Genomic DNA, 9323 nt, shown 5'->3' on the forward strand with positions numbered 1-9323 from the left:
TGCTTTCTAGTGTGACTCATGATTTTTGCTGGTGTCTAGGCATCTGATTTCTTGATTAGTTTATTCTGGAGTTCATTTTCTCTATTTTAGGTTTTTCTTCCTAATTGTTTTTCTTTGACATTTGATTAAACTTTTTCTAGACTTTGAGCATATCTGTTTAGCTGATCAGAATTTTTTTCAGCTTCTATTTTTCTGATTCTCTCCCAGCATATAAAGAATGATTTTTGAGATTTTCCTTTTTTTGCAGTTGTTTCACCCCCAGGAAAAAGATTTCTCTTCCTTTTTACCTCTCAGGGGATGTTGATCTGCCATCTTGTTTTGTTTTGCCTCTGTAAGTTTTTAACACTTATTTCATTACCTCTAGCAACTTTTATCTGGAAGGCTGATTCTGGAAGGGAGGGTTCCCTCCAGAGAGGATCTACTATGGTGTTTTGGTTTTTTAAAGCTGCCTGAATGCAATATACCAAAAATGGGTTGTGTTTTTCAATGAGGATTTATTAGGTTACAAATTTACCAGTGTGAGACATGAAAATGCCCAAACTAGGCATCAAGAAGGAATATACCTTCTCTAGGACAGGCTGCTGGCCTAGGGTTCCTCTGCCACATAGGAAAGAACATGGTGACATCTGCTGGTCCTTGTCTCCCGGGTTCTGGTTCAAAATGGCTTTCTCAGTTTCTGTGGATTCTTGCTTGCTTCTCTTGGCAGGTTTCTCTTGACACTCTCTCCAAAATATCTCTGCATTTTACCCTCTCATAAAGGACTCAAGTGAAGGATTAAGACCCACCTTGAATCATCTGGGTAATATCTTAATTATCTTAAAGTTCCCAGCCATGATAGGTCTGCCTCCATGAGAATGGATTAAAATAGCATGGTCTTTTCTAGGGTACATAACAGATTCAAACCAGCACACCAGGTCAGTTTTTCCCCAGACAAGATGGTCCAGGACTCATCAAGGGTGTAGTTCAATATCAAGGTTCCCTGGGGATGAGACCGGTAGGGTACTAGTCTTTCCTGTGAATCTCCCTGGTTCTGCTCTGTTCCTGGCCTGCCCAATAGATGACACTTTTCAGCCTGCTGATTCCCAGAGGCCTAGGGTGGTATTGTGCCTTGAATTCTTGGCTGATGCCACCCCTGCCAGGGGCACGGTTGAGAATGAGGCTGACGGGAGGGGGCGTGCGCTGCGGGAAGGGAAGATATTTGAAGCTGTTGCATTTTCCCCAGCCCCTGGGGTCTGAGTTCTCTGTATAACAGCCACTTCCAGTGCTGGGCTTTGCCCACTGCACCACCTCCCGACCCCTTCCACCCACCCCACTCCAACCCCTTCCCTTTTCTGTGGGCTCCTCAGTCCCCTGTTCCCTGCAGGCTGGAAATGTCAGAGTGACTCTCAAGAAGTCCCACTTCCACCCCAGCCAGAGGGCATTTCAAACAGAAGCTGGGTTCCACCCTTTGTAGTGTGAAACTCTTACTGATATGCCAGCCTCTGGGGTCTAAATTCTTTGAATGACAGCCAACACTTGCACGGGGCCCTTGCTCCCATTTTCTTGTGGAAAGATCTGCCCTTAAGGGAACTCTCTCCCCCACCTAATTAGTTACTTTGTCTCTCAATCAACCCTACATACACCCTTGCCTGGGGCAGACTGTTTTCTTTAATGGGCTGCTTAAAATAAGAATAAGAAAAGAAGAAAGAAAAAAGCAAGAAAGACAAAGATGAGGGAAAAAAAATAAGGAAAAAAAAATTTTAAGTTATTTTCCTCCGAGCAGAGCTGGACCCAAGCACTGGGTTCACCAATCCAGAGCCAGAGTTGCTTCACAGCTTTTTATGTGCCCCTTTTCTCTTCTTCAGCATTCTGAGCTCAGCCAGCTCCAGATGCCTGATTTTTTCAACCACCCTACTACCTCAGTGCTGGAAGCAGGGCTGGATCAGAAACCCCAGTTTCTTTCTTGTATTGTAAATTTATCTGCTCAGAGCTGGTATTTTGCAGACGAAATTCATTAATCGAATCTGCTATTGGTGCCTGGCTGAGTTCTTTCTCCTTGGTTTTATGAGAAATGGCTTCTCTTCCCCAACAGGAGTGACTCAGTCAGCCTGCTATGCCATTGTGGGGTGGGGGGTGGGGGTGGGGAGTGGGGGCACCAGCCTCCACAGCATGGAATAATTTACTTATAGCATCTTTGCTGTGATTTATCTGTCTCTCCACTTATTCTTGGCTGCTGTATGATATGCATCTAGTCTTCAAAATCTCCCAAACAGTTGCTTCAGTTTCTGGCTATTTAATAGCTGCCCTGGAGGACAGACTAACTCTACAACTCCCTGTGCTGTTTTAGCTCATCTCTCTTGACATTTGTTTTTGATTACTGATTTAATCTCTTTAGCTCTTGTAAGTCTATTGAAATTTTCTATTTTGGAGGTCACTGAGATATTTGTGTGTTTCTAAAAATAACACAATTTGTTGGCATACAATTGTTCATAATATTATTTTATAATCTTATTTAATCCTGTCATATCAATAGTAATGCCCCCAATTTAAATTTTGATTTTAGTTATTTGTGTCAGAGACTAAAAAGATCAAACTTATTTTCCTGACTATCTTTCATGATCTAGCTCACAATTGTATCTAGTAACTTATCTCCTTATATTCTTCTCAATGCAGTTTTAATATCCCATTATTTAGACAAGTAGATTTTTCCAAGATGTTCCATAATTTATCATCTTCATTCATTTATTCATTCATTCAACACAAATTTGAGAGTATTTACCATAGGTCAGGCATCATACTAGATATTGGGGATATTTTGACTAGTGTTAGGCATGGGGCCCTTAAAGGAGTCCACATGAGACAACGAGTTAAAGCTTAATAGTTTGTTGCTAGAGAGAAAGAAACAGACAAAATGAAAGCAAGGGGAGAGCAGGCAGGTGGGAGCCAGCAAACCTGCTAGCAAAAGAAAAATGGCTCCAACTTTCTTTCTGACAGCTTCTGGTTTTAAAGGAAAAACTGCGCCAAGAGGGGTGGGGGCGATGTGTGCAGGCATCATTGGGAGATATCAGGCTGGTACAGATCATGACTTCATACTCATGGTTATCTGGTCTGGCCTCTGGTGGGTGGGTGTCAGCATGTTCATGCTCATCTATCTTGCCAACACATCAGGTCCTGTCAGAGGAGCTGCTGAGGGAGAGAAACTGAAGGGGCCCCCATGCTGCAGAATCCATTTTGTAAGTCAAGTTTTATTTTCTGACACCCGACATTCCTGCCTTTTTTTTTTTTTTTTTTTTTTTATTATTTATTAATTTTTATTCCATACGTTTTACTCATCTGTTGGTAAGGTAGATAAAAGGAGCATCAGACACAAGGTTTTCACAATCACAAACAGTCACATCGTGAAAGTTATATCATTATACAATCATCTTCAAGAAACATGGCTACTGGAACACAGCTCTACATTTTCAGGCAGTTGCCTCCAGCCTCTCTATTACATCTTTTTTTTTTTTTTTTTTTTTTTAATTTTTTTATTAATCAAAAAAAAGAAAAGAAATTAACACAACATTTAGAAATCATTCCATTCTACAAATGCACTCAGTAATTCTTAGTATCATCACATAGATGTATGATCATCATTTCTTAGTACATTTGCATCGATTTAGGAAAAGAACTAGCAAAACAGCAGAAAAAAATATAGAATGTTAATATAGAGAAGAGAATTAAAATAATAATACTAATAATATATATATATATAAAAAGGAAAAAGAAAAAAACAAAAACAAAAGATACAAACACACAAACAAACAAAAAACCATATTTCAGGTGCAGCTTCATTCAGTGTTCCAACATAGTTACATTACACTTAGGTATTATTGTGCTGTCCATTTTTGAGTTTTTGTATCTAGTCCTGTTGCACAGTCTGTATCCCTTCAGCTCCAATTACCCATTATCTTACCCTGTTTCTAACTCCTGCTGGTCTCTGTTACCAATGATATATTCCAAGCTGATTCTCAAATGTCGGTTCACATCAGTGGAACCTTACAGTATTTGTCCTTTAGTTTTGGGCTAGACTCACTCAGCATAATGTTCTCTAGGTCCATCCATGTTATTACATGCTTCATAAGTTTAGTCTGTCTTAAAGCTGCATAATATTCCATCGTAGGTATACGCCACAGTTTGTTTAGCCACTCGTCTGTTGATGAACATTTTGGCTGTTTCCATCTCTTTGCAATTGTAGATAATGCTGCTATAAACACTGGTGTGCAAATGTCCGTCTGTGTCTTTGCCCTTAAGTCCCTTGAGTAGATACCTAGCAGTGGTATTGCTGGGTCGTAATCCATTCTGCCATTCTATGTCTTCTGATTGGGAAATTCAGTCCATTAACTTTTAGTATTATTACTGTTTGGATAATATTTTCCTCTACCATTTTGGCTTTTGTATTATATATATATCATATCTGATTTTCCTTCTTTCTACACTTTACTCCATACCTCTCTCTTCTGTCTTTTCATATCTGACTCTAGTGCTCCCTTTAGTATTTCTTGCAGAGCTGGTCTCTTGGTCACAAATTCTCTCAGTGACTTTTTGTCTATAAATGTTTTAATTTCTCCTTCATTTTTGAAGGACAATTTTGCTGGATATAGGAGTCTTGGTTGGCAGTTTTTCTCTTTTAGTAATTTAAATATATCATCCCACTGTCTTCTAGCTTCCATGGTTTCTGCTGAGAAATCTACACATAGTCTTATTGGGTTTCCCTTGTATGTGACAGATTGTTTTTCTCTTGCTGCTTTCAAGATCCTCTCTTTCTCTTTGACCTCTGACATTCTAACTAGTAAGTGTCTTGGAGAACGCCTATTTGGGTCTATTCTCTTTGGGGTGCGCTGCACTTCTTGGATCTGTAAATTTAGGTCTTTCATAAGAGTTGGGAAATTTTCAGTGATAATTTCTTCCATTAGTTTTTCTCCTCCTTTTCCCTTCTCTTCTCCTTCTGGGACACCCACAACACGTATATTTGTGCGCTTCATATTGTCATTCAGTTCCCTGATCCCCTGCTCAAGTTTTTCCATTCTTTTCCCTATAGTTTCTGTTTCTTTTTGGAATTCAGATGTTCCATCCTCCAGTTCACTAATTGTAGCTTCTGTCTCTTTAGATCTACCATTGTAGGTATCCATTGTTTTTTCCATTTTTTCTTCTCTGTCCTTCACTCCCATAAGTTCTGTGATTTGTTTTTTCAGATTTTCTATTTCTTCTTTTTGTTCAGCCCATATCTTCTTCATGTCCTCCCTCAATTTATTGATTTGGTTTTTGAAGAAGTTTTCCATTTCTGTTCGTATATTCAGCATTAGTTGTCTCAGCTCCTGTATCTCATTTGAACTATTGGTTTGTTCCTTTGACTGGGCCATATCTTCAATTTTCCGAGCGTCATCCATTATTTTCTGCTGGTGTCTGGGCATTTGATCAGATTTCCCTGGGTGTGGGACCCAGCTGGTTGAAAGCTTTTTCTGTGAAATCTCTGGGCTCTGTTTTTCTTTTCCTGCCCAGTAGGTGGCGCTCGTCTGTCTGCACGGGAGTCGGCCCGGGAAACCGCGCGTGGAGGTGGGGGTCGCTGGCCGCTGCGGCTTGGGAGAGTGCCGGTCCTAATTGCCCAGCTGGCCCGAAACGCCAAGCGTGACGGGAGGGCCCCGCTATCCAACGTTTCCAGTCAGACCGGGGAGCCACGTGCGTGGAGGGGACCCCAGTCGCCAGCCACCCCGGCCGGGAAAACACGCGCCCCTCAGGTAGCTCACCGCAGCAGATTCTCCCTGCCCGTTCAGCTGTTCCAGAATGGGGTACGCTGTCTTTTTGGTCTCTGTCGTGACTCCGGGAGCTGTTTCGTATTGTTTCTGTTTCTTTAGTTGCTTTTCTGGAGGAGGAACTAAGACCCGCGCGTCTTACTAAGCCGCCATCTTCTCCGGAAGTCCATTCCTGCCTTTTTATTTTAATAAAATTGACTGGAGTTGGGATTAGATTGGGGGGATGCCTTAGCTTAGTTCAAAGCAATTTTTGGAGGGAGTAGTGATGTCATATTCTCTTTTTGGCTCCAGAATAACTTCTCAACTCAATTTGAAACTTCTCAACCATTGAAACTCCATTTCTTTTCCCTCTTTAGGTCAGTTCATCCATGTTAAGACACCAACAGAGCTGGCAACTCTGTAAGCCTTCTGTTTGTAGGGCCCCAACAAGAGTCAGAGCATCCCAGACACAAGTCCCTAGGGAGACCGTAAGCCTTCAGTGGAGCTGGTAACCATCAGCTTCGAAATGAGCAGTTAAATATGTCTTAATGAGCAAACCTCCGGAAGCCTCCTGTAAGCAAAATCCCTAGCATGTAGCAAACCACCCCCTCTGTATTAAAAATTAGCAAATAATCATGGGTAACACCCTAACAATTCTTGATTCTATCCCTCTCAGATGCTTACTTCATAATCTCGGGTAGGTAGACTCAATTAAAAGAAAATAACACAAACAAAACAAAAGAAAACAAAGACCTTATTTTTTCTCTGCAACTCAGCTTGGCCACAATACCTTTAAAAAAACAAAAATGTTGCCCCACAATATGGCACTCTCGATTAACAACTGGTCTGAAAGTTCCTCCCTCCAAACTTAACTTTATTCCTCTGTGCTATTCTATTGCATAAGTGTTTCACATCTGTTTCTTAACTAACACATTTCATATATTAAATATTTAATGCCTGTTTGTTAGCTAATGTGTTCAGTCTAATTATTAATTGGTATGGTCCTACATTTATATTAGTCAAAAATTCGTAATTGTTACTAATTACAGAAATTCTTTTAAAAAAGGAACCTTTAGGCTATATTAAAAATTAAAAGCATTTTGGTTATGCGTCTATAAAAAGGTTTTATTTCTATAACATAATCTGACCTCACTATAATTTAAAATAAAAATACTACTACAAGTAAGAAATTGAATGTGTTATTTCATCCCATTTTTACAAAAACTGAAGATGGGATGAGATGGCATATTCAATCCTTTATCCCTCTCAAAAATATTTGTGCTTCTGTTTTTCTTTTCAAATAATAAATTTCATATTTATGTTTGCATGCATTTTCAATCTATAGTCTCATGCCTCTGGATAGTAACAGCAAATCAGTAAGAAAATCCTTAGCATGCTCTAAACCTAATATCTTTCTATCTGTGCAACCAATTAAAAAGTCTTCCCACATTTAAACTTAGAACAAATTCAATGAGTTCAGTAAATTTCCTAAAACTATACAGACGATGTACTTTTAAAGTTCCTCGTAACTTAAAAATATTATAAAAACAATAAAAGGAATTAAATGATGAAACAATGCAATTTTATCCTGCTTAGGTATGTTCTACTTAAAAAAAATCAATTAAGTTTAATAAAAACATAAATGGATTTTTTATAACTTTAATTACTTGAATTTTAAAAAATCTAACTTTTCTTACTTAGCCATTTGTTACCTCAATATGTATCAGAATTTGGAGTTATAATAACTTGATTAATGCCAGTTTGTCATAAATAAAAAGACGTTAATACTTAGCTTCTAAGGGTTTATATTCTAGTTAAAATATACCCCTATTTAGGCTTTATATAAAACAGTGATAAAAAAATAAAAATACTGAAAGAATTTAAAAAGCAAAGTAATAAAAAATGAGCTAAAAAGTCCTCATAAAAATAAAACATGCAAAACCTTCAAATAAGAAAGTAACATTTAAACAAATAAAACTCCAAACCAGTTTTTAAAAAATTGCAATGTAATTCTGTAAATTAACACATTCCTGGCATTATTTAGCAGTTAAAAAATATTGTTAAAAAAAATTTAAGGTTTTGCTAAATTAAACTAAAAAAATTTAAATATATTATAAAATAATCATTTATGTGTTCTAAGTATAAAGTATATAAATGCTTGGCCATGGTCTAAACCCAAACATAAATTTCTTCCCTTCCTCCATTATTTTATAAATCTGTGGTTCTTATTCCCTTAATATTAAAGGGAAGTAAAAAGGTTCAAAAAGTTTATAAATGTATTATTAAATTTATTTCTAATTATATGCAGTTTAAATAAATAAAAACTACAGGTGAAATGAATACAAAAGGTGATAAGAAGTTTTAAAAAAATGAATTGTTATAGTTATTGTAGATTACAAGCCCTAAATGGATAAAGAAAGTAATAAAAAGTTGAAGGAGATAAATTTTATTTGTTATAGTCATTTTTAATTATAATTTCTAAATAATTGTAAAAAGTTATAAAAAAAAAGTTTATGAAAACGAATTCTGCCTGTCACAGAATGATTATAAAGAGTTATAAAAAAGGAGTTTACGAAAGTGAATTGTTATAATCAGTATTAAAAACTAACCAAAATTTAATAGGTCTGTTTATCATATATTTAAAAAAAAAAAAAGGGATAGCTTTTGCGTTATGCTGAGTATTCATACAAAACTAGGGTTAAGTTTTCTCTGTGTTCTATTTTTTTAAACTTTTTTTATGGTATAATATAACATATATATAAAGGAAACAAAGAAAAAAGCAATAATTTTTGAAGCAAAAGTATTCAACAAGTAGGTGAATATTAAATATTAAATATTTATGTGTTCTCAGATCCCAGAGTTTGTCATGGCTACTAGTCCATCATCTCAGATTTTCCCTTCTAACTGTTCCAGAGCACTGGATGCTAGAATACATATATATATGCATTTTTGTTATCTTCACAATCTACTTTTCCCCCCTTTTTTGTGAAAAATAACATATTTACAAAAAAAACCAAGAAATTTCAAAGCACATTGTTACAATTAGTTGCAGAACAGATTTCAGAGTTTGGTATGGGTTACAATTCTACAATTTTAGGCTTTCACTTCTAGCTGCTCTTAAATACTAGATATTAAAAGAAATATCAATATAATGATTCAGCAATCGTACTCAATTGTTAAACCCTACCTTCTCTGTGTAACTCCAACATCAACTTTGATTTTTCTCCCACTCCTCAGTGGTATTTGGGCTATGCCCATTCTAACTTTTTCATGTTGGAAGGGGCTGTTGATAATATGGGATAGGGGGATGGAAGTAGTTGATATTCTGGAGAGGCTGACCTCTCTGCATTTCAGGATTTGTCTAGACTAGGGACCCATCTGGAGGTTGTAGGTTTCTGGAATGTTACCCTAGTGCATGGAACATTTGTAGAATCGTATGCAATGCCCAAGGTGTTTTTTAGGATTGGCAGGAATGGTTTTGGTAGGGTTTGGCAAGATATGGTAGACAGCGATGTCTAACTGAAGCTTGCCTCCAGTGTAGCCTCTTGACTCAATTTGAATTCTCAGCCACTG

The sequence above is a fragment of the Tamandua tetradactyla genome, chromosome 12, assembly GCF_023851605.1.
Source record: "Tamandua tetradactyla isolate mTamTet1 chromosome 12, mTamTet1.pri, whole genome shotgun sequence".
Lineage (NCBI taxonomy): Eukaryota > Metazoa > Chordata > Mammalia > Pilosa > Myrmecophagidae > Tamandua > Tamandua tetradactyla.